A 13,067-nucleotide genomic window follows, 5' to 3' on the forward strand; every position below is an offset into this window, starting at 1 on the left:
CGGAGCCACCTCCTCCAGGCCACCACAGTCATTTTTACAACAATCTGCCTGACCTTAAGTCAAGCCCTAGGTGACTCAAAGATTAATAGATGACCGAGGCAGAGCTGGGCTGGGAGGAATGCTCAGACCGTGGAGGGATGTGGACATAGAAAGGGAAAACAGCCTGTGAAGTAAGCTATACTCGGAGACACGGGACTGACCAGGTTGGGCAGCACGCTATGATTTGCTGACAATTCACACGTGACTCCATTTGAACACGGTGATTTTGAGTCCTCTATTGCTTCAGTGGAGCAACTTAAACATATGCCCTGTAACTTCAGACTCACTGTCCCTGCATGTGGCCACATGACTGTCCCAAAAGACACCACACCTTTGACCAATTCCATGTGGAAGCCTGCAATTGGAAATTGCATCTTAGGTCAATGCTAAGCTTTGGATGTGGCTCATGTCCCCAAAGATTCACATGCTGAGAAGTTGGTTCCCGGTGTGGCAATGTTCAGAGGCTGAGGGACCTTTGAGAGCTGACCCAGGGTAGGAGGTGACTGAGTTATGATCACCCCCAGAAGGGTCAGGTCTGGGATGAGTGAATTACCTCCTACCAAAAGAGTTGACTGTAAACAGTGAGCTTCCTTCCTTACCTCCCTCTTCTTCACTCTCTTGCATCTCCCTTGTTGTACAATGTTTTCGGCATGCCCTCCTCTATTGTGGTGGCATGGACTATGAGACCCTCTCCAGAGCCAGGCAGATGCCAGCACTATGTTCTTGAGCCTCCAGAATTGTAAGCGAAATAAACCGTCTTTCTCTATAAAGACCCCTCTCCAGTATGTTGTAATTTTATTATTGGAGGACCGTGGTCAGGTTGGTACCACTGCTTCTCAGAAGTTACATACATAGGGCTGGAGAGCTAGCTCAGGGGTTAAGAAGACTGGCTGCTCTTCCAGAGGACCTGGGTTCAATACCCAGCACCCACAGGATGGCTCACAGCCATGTGTAACTCTAGTTCCGTGGGCTCTGATGCCCTCTTCTGGCCTCTATGGGCACCAGGCACACAAATGATGCAGGTCGAACACTAACACACCAAAAATATTAGACTGGTGACGCAAACCCATAATACTCAAGAGGCCGAGTCAGTAAGAGCTGAAGGCCAATGTCTTCGGGGCTATAGAGTGAGTTCAAAGCCAGCTTGGACAGCTAGTGAGACACTGACTCAAAATAAAGAGAGTTGGAACATTCATTTCTCACTTTTTACCTTGATTTATGTTTGTTTGAATCAGGGTCTCACATAGCCCAGGCTCTCTTTGAACCAACTCCTCATCCTCCTGCCTTCCAGAATGCTAAGATTACAACTGTATACCTCTACACCCAGCCATTTAAACAAAACAAAACACAATGCCATCCTTCTTTATTGCTCGGCACACTCCACTGTGTATAGATGCCACCCATCTGTTTACAGATACCTTAAAGTCATTCCATAACTTGGCTATTGCGATTTGCATGGCAATAAACACAGGTGAGCCGAACAAGTCAACTCTGATTCTTGATCCAACAGTGATACGACTGGATCATAAGGAAGTTCTAGTCTTAGTTTTCTGGTTTTTGGATTTTTTTTTTTTGCAGCGTTTCTGTCCTGATTTGCATAGTGACTAGACTAATTTACAACCCCACAGTGACTAACTGTACTGTTTCAAATCCTCCCCAGCATTCGTTGTTGTCATGATGATGGCCATTCTGACCGGAGAGATGGAATCTCACTGCGTGGTTTTGATTTGCAGGCCTTTGTATCATCTTAGCATTTCCATCATGTTGTATCCCTAAGGAAAATCAGAATCTTAACAGACCCCAACACACAGAGAGCATATTCCCAGACAAACAGAGAATGTAGGATTATGGTCACTGATTCTTGCTGGGACAATTCAAACGCTCGCCACTCTCCAGCCAGGTCCCTTGGGGCTGTTGGCGATGGCTTGAGGACTAAAAGCATTTTCTTTAAGTTCTAAAATGTGACGTCACCCCTGGTCTGACAGAACAGGGTGAGTACCTGGCCTGTGAGACCTTGCCCAAACCTATCCCAGTAGCCAAACCCAAGCGACAGTCTACAAAAACCTGATGTGATTCCTCAAAACTGCCAAGATCACTGGAGGCAAGGACTGAGAAACTGTGATAGAGCAGAGGCACTAGGGAGGCCTGTGGGCTGCATCCCTTCACCCTGCCCTAGAAAACAGACTTTCTCCAAAATTTGGATGATATCCCAATAAAGTCTAGTTTAGTTGGTGGGAGTAAACCAGTGTGGGCCTCTCGGTGATGGTGACTGGCCCACAGGAGGGACCACAGGAGGAGCCAGGAAAGGGATACTAATGACCTAACAACCTCTCTGTGTGATCTTCGCAACTTGTCTGTGAATCCAAAATACTCCAGATTTATTTATTTTGGAAAACAATATCTTAGGTTGGGGTACCCCAGAAGCAGATGTGGAAAGGGGGGTGAGTTGAAGTTGGCAATCCATTCCAGGATTTACCTGATAAAGTAGGGACATGAGATGTTCAAAGGGGAAGTGAGCAGAGGGCAAGCGGGTCATCCCTGTGGGCCTCCAGGACTCAGGCCTCCCTGGAATCCTAGGAGATGGTAATGCAGGCAGCTCAGAGCTACCTTCCAGGAAGCAAAGATACTAGGATTCTTATCTTCTGTTCTTGGCAGCCTTTGCTGGAGGGTGACCAGAATCCAGAAGCTTCCAGTCTGCCTCGTGTGGCCGATACTTGAGTGACTAGAGGAAGTCCTGACAAAGCCGTGGGGCTTACGGCTCGACACTGTCCTGTTGACAGCTAGAATATGTGACAGATGGGTCGATTGCTGGCAACACCACTGATCTCAACATCTTACCTGAAAGCCCATAACTGCTTCCTGAATGATGGCGTCAAACACACCATTCTACTGTAATAACATCTTGAGCAGGTCTGATGTTCTTTAAAACATCCACATTTTTTGTTAGAGTTTTATTAACATTAATATTAGACCATGTTCCTGGAGGAACAATGGGTCCTGCAAAAGCACCCTCTTCTCTAGGTGTGCCCAGTCCTGCTGAGGCCTGATTCTACCTGCTAAATCTGTCATCAGGGCAGCAGCAAGTGAGGGCCATTGTTACGGCAATCTGTCTGGGAAGAACTGGGATTTGGAAATTCTAACAGCGACTCCTGTTACAGCTCTGGGGCTTGGGGTATTGTAGCTGTGGAGGTTAAAGTGACAAATGCCCCCATGGTCTCGTGTATTTGAATACTTGATCCCTTTGTGGGCACTGCTTGGGGAAGTTACGGAACCTTTAGGAGGCGGAGCCTTGCTGGAGCAAGTGTATCACTGGGGTGGGCTTTGAGGGTTTAGAGCCTCACCCCACCTTCTGATGCTCTTCTCTGCTTTCTGTGTGGATGACAATCTGATCGGTTAGCTTCCTGTACTTGCCTGCCGTGCCTCCCCTCACCACCACCCGTGATGAACTCATCCCCCTGGATGCGTAAGTCAAAATCAACTCTTCCTTAGGTGGTCTTTGGTCATGGTGCTTATCACAGCAACAGAAACGTAACTGAGAGGGTGGTCCTTAGCCTTTAGGGCTTGGCAGCTCTCTGGAACTTTTTCAGCCTCTATGACTGCAGCCCTTTATCTCGGGCTGTCCACAGACTCAGTCTTTCCGGCCCTCTTTACTCACCCACAGCCCTTGGTCGTCTCCACTGCCTCCACTCCCTGCTACCCTCCTGCACTGCAGTTGCTGATGCTGCCCCTGCTGCAGACTGGGCAGTAGCACTTCATGGCAGAGACCAAAAGATCTGGGAGAAAGTCTCTTATGGGGGCCAAGAGTTGCAACACCAGGGTGGGCCACACAGAAGAAACTTCCTGGGTGACCCCAAAAGTAGATGGGGCTGTCTGGTTATAGGGCCAAGAGGGGCATAGCATGGGTGTGTCATGTAGATGTGGTACTTAAAACTTGCACCACTCACAGCTTCACTTCCAGTTGTGCCAAGATCCATCACAGCCAAGCACTGGTCCAGCCCTCACATCTGTCCATCACATGCCTTTTCTGAGTCACTAGGGGTGTGTACTTGCTCCTTCAGACCTGGTAGAAGACACCTTGTCAAGGTCTGGAACAGCCAGAAATGAGGTCACTTAGAGTCTATCAAGGTTTGTCCTGCATCGGGTGAAGGCTTCCCACGCTGCTGCAGATCTGGCTGGAGCAACGCCTCCTGATACAGGGGTCTTCAGCAGCTGTGGTTAGCATGTTCCTTGTAGCTGGAGTGCAGAGCAATGCATAGGACCTGCTGAAGTCTGTTGACTAGACAGACTGTCCTGGCAGTTTCATTCATTCATAAAAATATATCTAAAGGTGCTTGTGAGACAAGACTAACAAAGGCTTACCTGGCATCATGATGGCATTTGGCTGTGATCAGTACTGTTTAGCAGGGTTTCGTCTCTGCCCCAGCACCTAAGGGGAGAAGCTGGCCCCTGTAATCTCACATAAGGGTAACAGCTATAGCCAGAGAGTCAATGCCGGGAGGAGACACATTTGCTGGAGAAAAAGCAGAATGAAGGCAGAGACAGTCTTCCTGACTCCCAGCCTCTTTCCAACTGTCCTGACTCGCCCAGAAGCCTGAGAAGGTCAGCCTCTCAGGGTCTGTCTCCTGGAGAAGGTACAGCTGAGGCTCACATGCACATCCTGGTTACCACAAACCATCACACGCAGAGAAACAAACTGCCCACGACTTTCAATACGCTGACTTGTAACCTTAGAAACTACTACGTGTCACCATCCTCAAAGCTCTCAATTACCCTTTTGTTAATCCTTAGGCTAGCTTTTCTCACTTGCATAGTGTTCTTGACGCATGGCCTTTCACGAGTTTGCTCCAGCTGACCACATTCAGAGAGGGTCAAATTGTCAGGCTTGTCCATGTGAGCACTGGGGCATGCTCCTGGTGGTTTTGAAAGAATGATTCCCTTCTGATAACAGTAAGTAGTGATCCCCAAATTTCCATCCCCTTTGTCTTTTGACGCAAGTAAGGAGAGTCATCAGGGTCATCCTGATATTGTTGATGGACAGTGTGGAAAATTGAAATCTGGCCCTGGCATGGAGGTACATGCCTATAATCACAGCACTCAGGAGGTGGACGCAGGGGGTACAAAAGGTATATAACCATGGGATTCGCTTAAAGATTCTGTCAAGGAAGGAAAGAAGGAAGGGAAAGAAGGAAAGAGGGAGGGGAGGAGGGGAAAGGAAGGAGGTCAGCGTCTGACTGGAGGGCTAGAGATGTAGCCCAGTGGTTAGAGGTGAAGACAATGGTGGAGCCGGTGGCAAGCAGACACAGGCCCTGGATCCAGGAAAAGAAAGTCTGACTGTAAGGCGTTTAGTATGGGCAAAGTCAGACACATTTATTTTTGACATCATGAGATTACACTGAATGTTCTACTTCTTCACAGTGTCTCACTGAGCCTTAATCTTGTTTTTAGCACTCGTGGTATGAGCATGTCTTCATGTCTGTGTGCTCTGTTGTGTGTACACATGTGTGCATGCATACAGAGGCCAAAGGCTACTGTCAAGAGTCTTCCTCAGTGCTCCCCACCTGAGGATTTAAGACACGGTCTCTCACTTAATCTGGAGCTCAGATTTTGTGAAGTCAGCCGGCCAGTGAGTTCCAGCAACCTCCCTATTTCTGCTTCCCAGCCCTGAGATTACAGCCATGTGCCGCCTTGTCCTGCTTTCTACATGTGTGCTGGAAACATGAACTTAGGTCCATATGTTTGTATGGCAAGGACTTTACTGACCAACCAAGCCTTATTCCCAACCCTTGAACAACATTTTAAAAAATGGCCTACGGTTCTTGTGGCAAAGACTTGCCAAACAGAACCAAAATAGCTCGAGGAAGAAACCAAGCACCTGCTTATAAAAGGTCACAACGATGGAGATTGGGGAGATTTCTCAGCAGTTAAGCACACTGACTGCTTCATCAGAGGACCTGGATTTGATTTCCAGCACCCTCACGGCAGCTCACAACCATCTGCAACTCCAGTTCCAGGGGATCCGATCCCCTCTTCTGTCCTCCGTGAGCACTGCATAAACATGGCATTAAGATACACAAACAGGAAAAACACCTACACTCATAAAAAAGTGTGTGTGTTTTATAAAAGATGAAAACCTAAGCCAAGTCTTCTACAGAGGGGAGACCCACAGAAACCAATGTCTGAGCAACTTCCCACTTGCCCAGGTGCTGCTCAGCTGCTTCATCTTCCCTGCCCTCCTCGGGTGTATATGATCACTCTGCCTCTTACACACAAGAAAACAAACTTACACAGGTTCATGTACCCACGGTGCTGATGAGCTCACACCCAGCTAAACCACTTGCAGAACTCATTCTCAAGATCGCTGCACTGTAAGCTACAGGCCCTCCCTGGTCCTGACTGCTCATCTTTCACACTGCAAGGCCGTCAAGCCTTTGGTCTGTTCTTCCTTGCTGGGCACAGACCACCTACCTTGACCTTCAATTTCCAGCTAGAAGACTCTGACTCTGTGTTCTCCTGTACATACTAGAGCCGTGTGTGGATATACATATGTCTGTATGTGCCTCATCAGACTCAGAGTCCCTTAACCACACTCTACATCACATTCATCTTCACAGTCAATGCTACTCCATGTTTGACATGAAGCAGGTGTTCCAGATGTAGTATTGAAGGAAGAAAGAGAGAAGCCTGGACTCCACAGAGCTCAGGGAGACTTCTAACACATGGGACAGCTGAGGATCGACCTCAGCCATTTCCTACTTGGGTAAAATGGTCTTCTCCCCACCTGTATCTGAATGCACATGGAGATCATACAGCAGCTTTGTAAACAGCGAGCCCACCCTTCTCTGCTAATGAAGCAGCCCATTTTACTCCTGTCTTCGAGGTTTCTGCTAACAATCTGAGAAGTCACTTAGGAGAACTGAAGAAGGGTCAAAGACTAAAAAATAAATCTAATTTGAGAGAGATAAAAGCCCTTGGTAACCAGTAGTTGCTAAAGCAGCCCAAACTCAGTCATTCTCCCCAGAATGAGAAATTCCCTAGCATGCCCAGGGTACACTCAAGTGCCTTTGAAAATGATTGAGGCCTGTATCCAGCCATTTGCAATGTCACCTTCCAGGGCAGCACTCAGGGTTCCTCAGACTTAACTGTGGGCATTTGGGCAGTGCCAGGTTGGTGTTGCAGAGCCTTCTTTAATAAATGCACAATTAGCATTCTGCTGTCCTGCCAAGGGCCACTACTCAAATCCTTGAAGACAGACTGTTCCCTGAAATAGGTTAGCCTTCCCTTCCAGTGCCAGTTACCTCCTCTACACTATTGACTTAGCCACAATGCCTATATGAAGAAAACAAGTCCCAGAAGAAATTATTAGTGTTGGCATAGCAACAATATGTTAATTGCATCTCCCCTGAACATCCCAGCGGGACCTCTTGGCCGAGCTTGGTCCAGTTACAATGCACTTGACAATAGAATGAAATTGTGTTCCTAGGACTGAAGCTGCATTTCAGCCCCCCCCCATTTAATCCAAGTTAATAGGGTTTGGGGGTGTCTAATGCCTCCATACTGAAACAGAAGCAAGCTGAGACTTGATCCACAGGATTGTCTTGATGTCGGGAGTCTGAATATCAAGATCGTTATTCTCTCCTCTGCCCCACCCCAAACTCAAGGATGTAACAGAAGGCTGGGGTCTTGTCTGATCTCTTTTCCTTCAGTGCAGACTGGACCTCTGGGGTAATGGCTACCTGCACCCCAGGCAAAGGAGAGAGAGAAATAGAGACAGGAAGGCAAAGTGGGGAGAACAAATCTGGTTTCTCTGCTTTCCCCAAGAGGCAAGGCCATTTATCCAGAGTTCTTTAGCAAACCAGAGTTGCATCTTACAGGTAGAATTAAGCCACCTATCCGTTCCAGGGATAGTTGAATACAAAAAGATAAGGTCTCCAGTGTGTTAACATGGCTGCCTGGACCAAGGTCATGTTTTTCTCTGTGTAGCTCTGGGTTAACTGAGAGAATTTGACTTAAAAAATGAGGCAGAGAGTGATTGCAGACACCTGGAATCACTTTCTCTACACACACATACATGGGCCAGAACACACCCACCACACCCATGTACACACATACGAGAGAGAGACAGAGGGAGAGACAGAGACAGACAGACAGAGACACAGAGAGAGAGACAGACACACAGAGACACACAGAGAGACAGAGAGACGGAGAGAGACAGAGACAGACAGACACACACACACACACACACACACAGAGAATTTTATCCAATTTTAGCTGAAAACAGCAGGAAGGGACACTTTCAAACCAAAGATCGCTTAAACAAAACTGAAGGGCTTTTCCCCCTTTCCTTAGTGTAGAAGAAGTACAGAACCCACAATGCACCAGATGAGGTGGACTGCTCCTTGAAGCTTCTTCCAAAAGACCATAAAGCACATCTGCTTTGGAATCAGCAGACCCACCACAATCGCTCCCATTACTTAATAACTTTATAGTCTTGACCCTTAACCTCTCTCGGCCTCAGCTTCCTCTTCTTTGAGATGGAAAGGATGTAAAATCCTACCAGAGCACAGCTGGAGGCTTCGGACGAAAACTGACCTTGAGACGCTTTGGGAGCTCTCACAGTCTTTGCACGTTTTTACAGTTACATTCTTATGACTGGATCTAGCTGCAGGATGAAGTCAATGGGCTCCCGGACTAGTGCTGGAACTCAAGCAACGTTGCTGTTGGTCCTTCTGCTCCAGTGGCCACCCTGCATTTGCAGCCCCATTCTCGTGGATTTTCTGCTCTGGCATGCTGGTATGTGTGGCCAGCTGTTGTAAATGTGGCACAGTTAACAATTTAACGATTAACAATCTAACTAACAGTCATTTAAGTGGAACCGTTAAAGGGTGTTCACTCCCAGCTTCTTCTTCTTCTGGGAAGTGGTCAAAATTAAAAGATTCCAATTTATTGTTGGATTAAGTCAGGAGCACCTCCAAAAATATTTGGTTGTCTGCATCCATCCCATGATCCCCCTAGCAAAGTCCTTGAAGTCTGTTTTTCGGAAGTTGGCACAGAAAACTTTTCTGTGAGCTTGCCTTTTTCTTTTGTTTTTTTAAAAAGATAATCCTCATATTTACAAATTTGCAGTTTCCAAAGTGCTTTTGGATGCAGTAGGTCATCCAGATCTGCGGTGACTCATCACAAGGACGGATAATATTTTCCCCATTTTACAGATCAGCAGATTATTTTACGAGAATTATATCAATTAGAATGGTTCTCGCAGTGGTACACAGCCCTGACTGAAACAAAGGGCCCAAAGCCCCTTGAAGCAGGTGAGGCCAGTGATGACGAGGGTCTAAATGTCAATGTACACTCGGAGTGAAAGACCCGGCTGACACCGAGACGAGATTTCAAATCCCTGTTTCCCGAAAAGTCACTCAGGAAATCACAGGGTAGGATGGGACAGGTCTGTGGACTTTTTGTGTTAATATCATCCTAATTTCTTTTTAAGACTTTAAAAATTTGATGTGTTTGAGTGTTTCCCTACATGGATGGATGTGTATTACTACACGCGTTCCTGGCATCAATGAAAGCCAGAAGAGGGCGTGGGTACCCTGGAACTAGGGTTACAGATGGTCATGAGCTGACATGTAGACGATAGGAACTGAACTGGGGTCCTCTGCAAGAGCAGCAAGTGCTCTTAGCCACTGAGCCACCTGCTCAGCCCCATTGTAAAAATCTGCATATTTGAAGATGGTCCCCAGACCAAAACCACCTGGGAGCTTGTTAGAAATGCAACCGTTCAAATTCTCATCCCAGCCCTACTGCACGAAAAGCAGTATTTGAAGATCTACGAGCCATGTGGGCTCCTGAAGAGCTGAGACGCCCTCCCTATCTAGATTCCGCCTTCCCAAACAGTGCCCCTAAACAAGACAAAACCAATTCATTCAATTCCTACACTCTAATCCATGAACTGGGTAAAACAAACAACTAAAATAACTGTGGGGTGAGGGTCTTGGGGTGCTGAGAATCTAACCCAGTACCTCACTTGTCCTATGCTCAGACTCTGATCTACACCCCAGCCCCTAAAAGCAGTTTTTTTTATTAATGTGACACTATTGACAACTCTCTGGTGTGGGCTGGATAATCAGTGTGGGGACAGCACTTGTGAGGTACCTGCCAACATTTGCTGCCATCTGTTCAGTAGCTCCACAGAGTGAGCGCATCATCGTGGTTCTGAAGCCTGAAAATAGGATCTCGGAAAACGGAGGGATGTGCCCAGATCACACTGCGCATTAAAGACAGAGCCAGCATCATACGTGTCATACCCATGTCCGTGTGATCCTCTCGTGTAGAGCCTACGTGGTACCCGGGTTTCAGACACTGTGTGACAGCACTCCTCTAACCTGCAGCATTAGCATCAGCTGGAAAATGGCCGAGATGCAGCCTGAGTCACAGGCTGGGAGCGGTAGCTGCTGTGTTCTGCTCTCTGAGAGGTTCTAACACATAGTAATGCACAATCTGTGTGCAGACCCACACCTGATCAAATGCAGGTGCAGAAGGAAGGCCAGGGCTTCTCACCTCCCAGGGGTCATAGTCCTAGAGGTCATGATGCTGAGAAGCACTCCTGCCTTCAAGGACCCTAAAATCCCAGCACAGTTAGGTAATGACTTGGGACCTTGATACTTAGAGTACAGGCACCTCTAGCAGCGATGATACTTCTTGGGAGCTTCTAGAAATGCAGGATCCAGGACCCACCCCTGGATCTGCCCCAGCAGGACCGTGTATTATGAAGTTCCAGATGCACACTAAAGAACATGATGGAGTGAAGTGAGTACCAGGCTTAACATCTTCATTCCTAAGCAAAGTCCAGCCTTACCCCTTCCTCAGCCTTCCGTCTAGGGCTCTCATCCCACTCAGTTCTGGCTTCAGGAGAACCCAGAGAGTCTCAGTCAGTCCTGGTCTCCTACTGGGGTCCTGCCCTTGACCCTGTGAAGTCCTGTCATCAGCAAGCAAAGACATGAAGAAACACAAGGTTACCCAGAATATAGCTGGGAGAGGTGTGAGCGAGGCAGCAACAGGAAGGAAGGCAGGGAGGCCAGGGGACTGCAGTCCAAAAACAAACAAAAAAAAGAGTAAAGGGGGAGGGGCAGAAAGGAAGAAGTTGATGACTCAGAAACTTCAGTCTGTGGACATGGGGGGCTGTGCTGTGCAGGGCAATCCTGATGGTACCCAATTCAATGCTAGGACTGGATTGGAACGTTTTCTTAGTCTTTGCATTTGCCCCCTTGCGTCCTGCCTCTGCCCTAGGCACATCCTTAGCGCCAATCTTCTGGGCAAGACACATGGCTCAGCAGTTAAGAGTACTTACTGCTCTTGTAGAGGACCAGGGTTGACTTCCCAGCACCTGCATGATGGCCAACAACTATCTGCGACTACAGTTCCAGGGGATCTCACACCCTCTTGTGGCTTCTGCCGGCACCAGGCACTTATGTGGTATACCTGCATACTCACAGACAAAGCACTCATAGACATAAAATAAAAGCAAATGATAATAATAGTAAAAAAGAAGGGGCCAAGGGAAAGGCAATCCAAACTAAAGGTTGGGAGAAGAAAACTGGTCGTGGTAAAACCACACAAGCTTTGAGGAAATCCAATAGGCATGTGCCTGGGGTTTTGAAATCGTCCCTTTTCGATGACAGCCCCTTGATATCCAGGAAGCCTTGGGAGATACTTCAGTAGCCATTGTTAAGTTATTTTCCACAGCAGGAAGTTGGGTTCTGCCAGGAGAGGATTACTTGGTTGCCAGATTATGCCTATAAGATTCCAGGAAGATCTAACATGACCCCAGCCTAGAGAGGATCCTGCCCATCCTCCTGCCCTAGGAGATCTCTCTGGAATCCAGGCGTCCTCTTCAGCAGGGTCTGCCACAGCAGAGTATCGCAGGCGGGGTGATATGCAGTCACCAACCAGCTCCATTCTGGAAGCTGGAGGTCCACGGTGAGGGCTCAGCAGGGTGTGTGTGAGTCTAGCGGAGATGGTATCTCTCGCTGTGTTCTCCTGTGGTCCGTGGTGTACACACTCCTGGTGTCCGTCTCCTCTAATGGGGACAGTGGTCCTATTGGATTAGAGTCCTCAGCATGCAGAATGAGAGCCAATGGGTTATCCATGATGCAGTGAGACAGACTGGGTGGGTGAGCCATGTAAGGACAGGAAGAATAGAGAAATAAGGAGCTTCCAGAAGAGTCTGAGAAATGAAACCGTTCTACTGTATAGTATCAACTAGCCTTAATTATCTCATTAAAAGCCCTATCTCCATATACTGATTAATACTCTTCCACTTGGAAGAGCAACGACTGAATACATAACCCGAGATTGAGAAGCAGGCTGTGATTATTGGGCAGGAAAAAGCGAGACAAGCCTGTGATGTGCTGAACCGTCCAAACCTCGGGCTCTTCCTCTGTACAGATTGAAGTCAAACAACAGACAAAAGAACCCTCTTGAGAGGTCAGGACATCTTAGATTTATAGTCCTCCTGAATTCACAGGGCCGTGTGTGTTTGTGTGTGTGTGTGTGTGTGTGTGTGTGTGTGTGTGTGGTCTGTGTGTCTGCATCTGTGTTGCTGGGGATCAGATCTAGGGCCTTGTGTTTGCTAGACTGACGCTCTACTACTGAGCTATATTCTCAGCCCACATTTAACTTTTTATTTTGAGACAGTGTCTCACTGATTTTCCCAGGATGACTTTGAGTTCACACTGAAACCCATTCGGACCTTGACTTGGTGATGTCTTAGCCTCCTGAGAGGTATACATTTACGGGTAGTTATCTCCAGGCCCAAAGTATATGGCGTGTGTGTGTGTGTGTGTGTGTGTGCTTGTTCTTGTGCTTTTTGTGGTTCTGGAGATGAAACTAAGGCCCTGCACAAGCCATTGAGCTACATCCTAAGTCCCCACATAGCACCCCCCTGAAACAGGGTCTCATTATGTAGGTCTAGAACTCATTGGCTGGGCTAGCCTTGAACTCACAGAGTTCTGCCGTCTCTGCCTCCAGGA

Source organism: Chionomys nivalis, chromosome 10 (assembly GCF_950005125.1).
Source record: "Chionomys nivalis chromosome 10, mChiNiv1.1, whole genome shotgun sequence".
Taxonomy (NCBI): Eukaryota; Metazoa; Chordata; class Mammalia; order Rodentia; family Cricetidae; genus Chionomys; species Chionomys nivalis.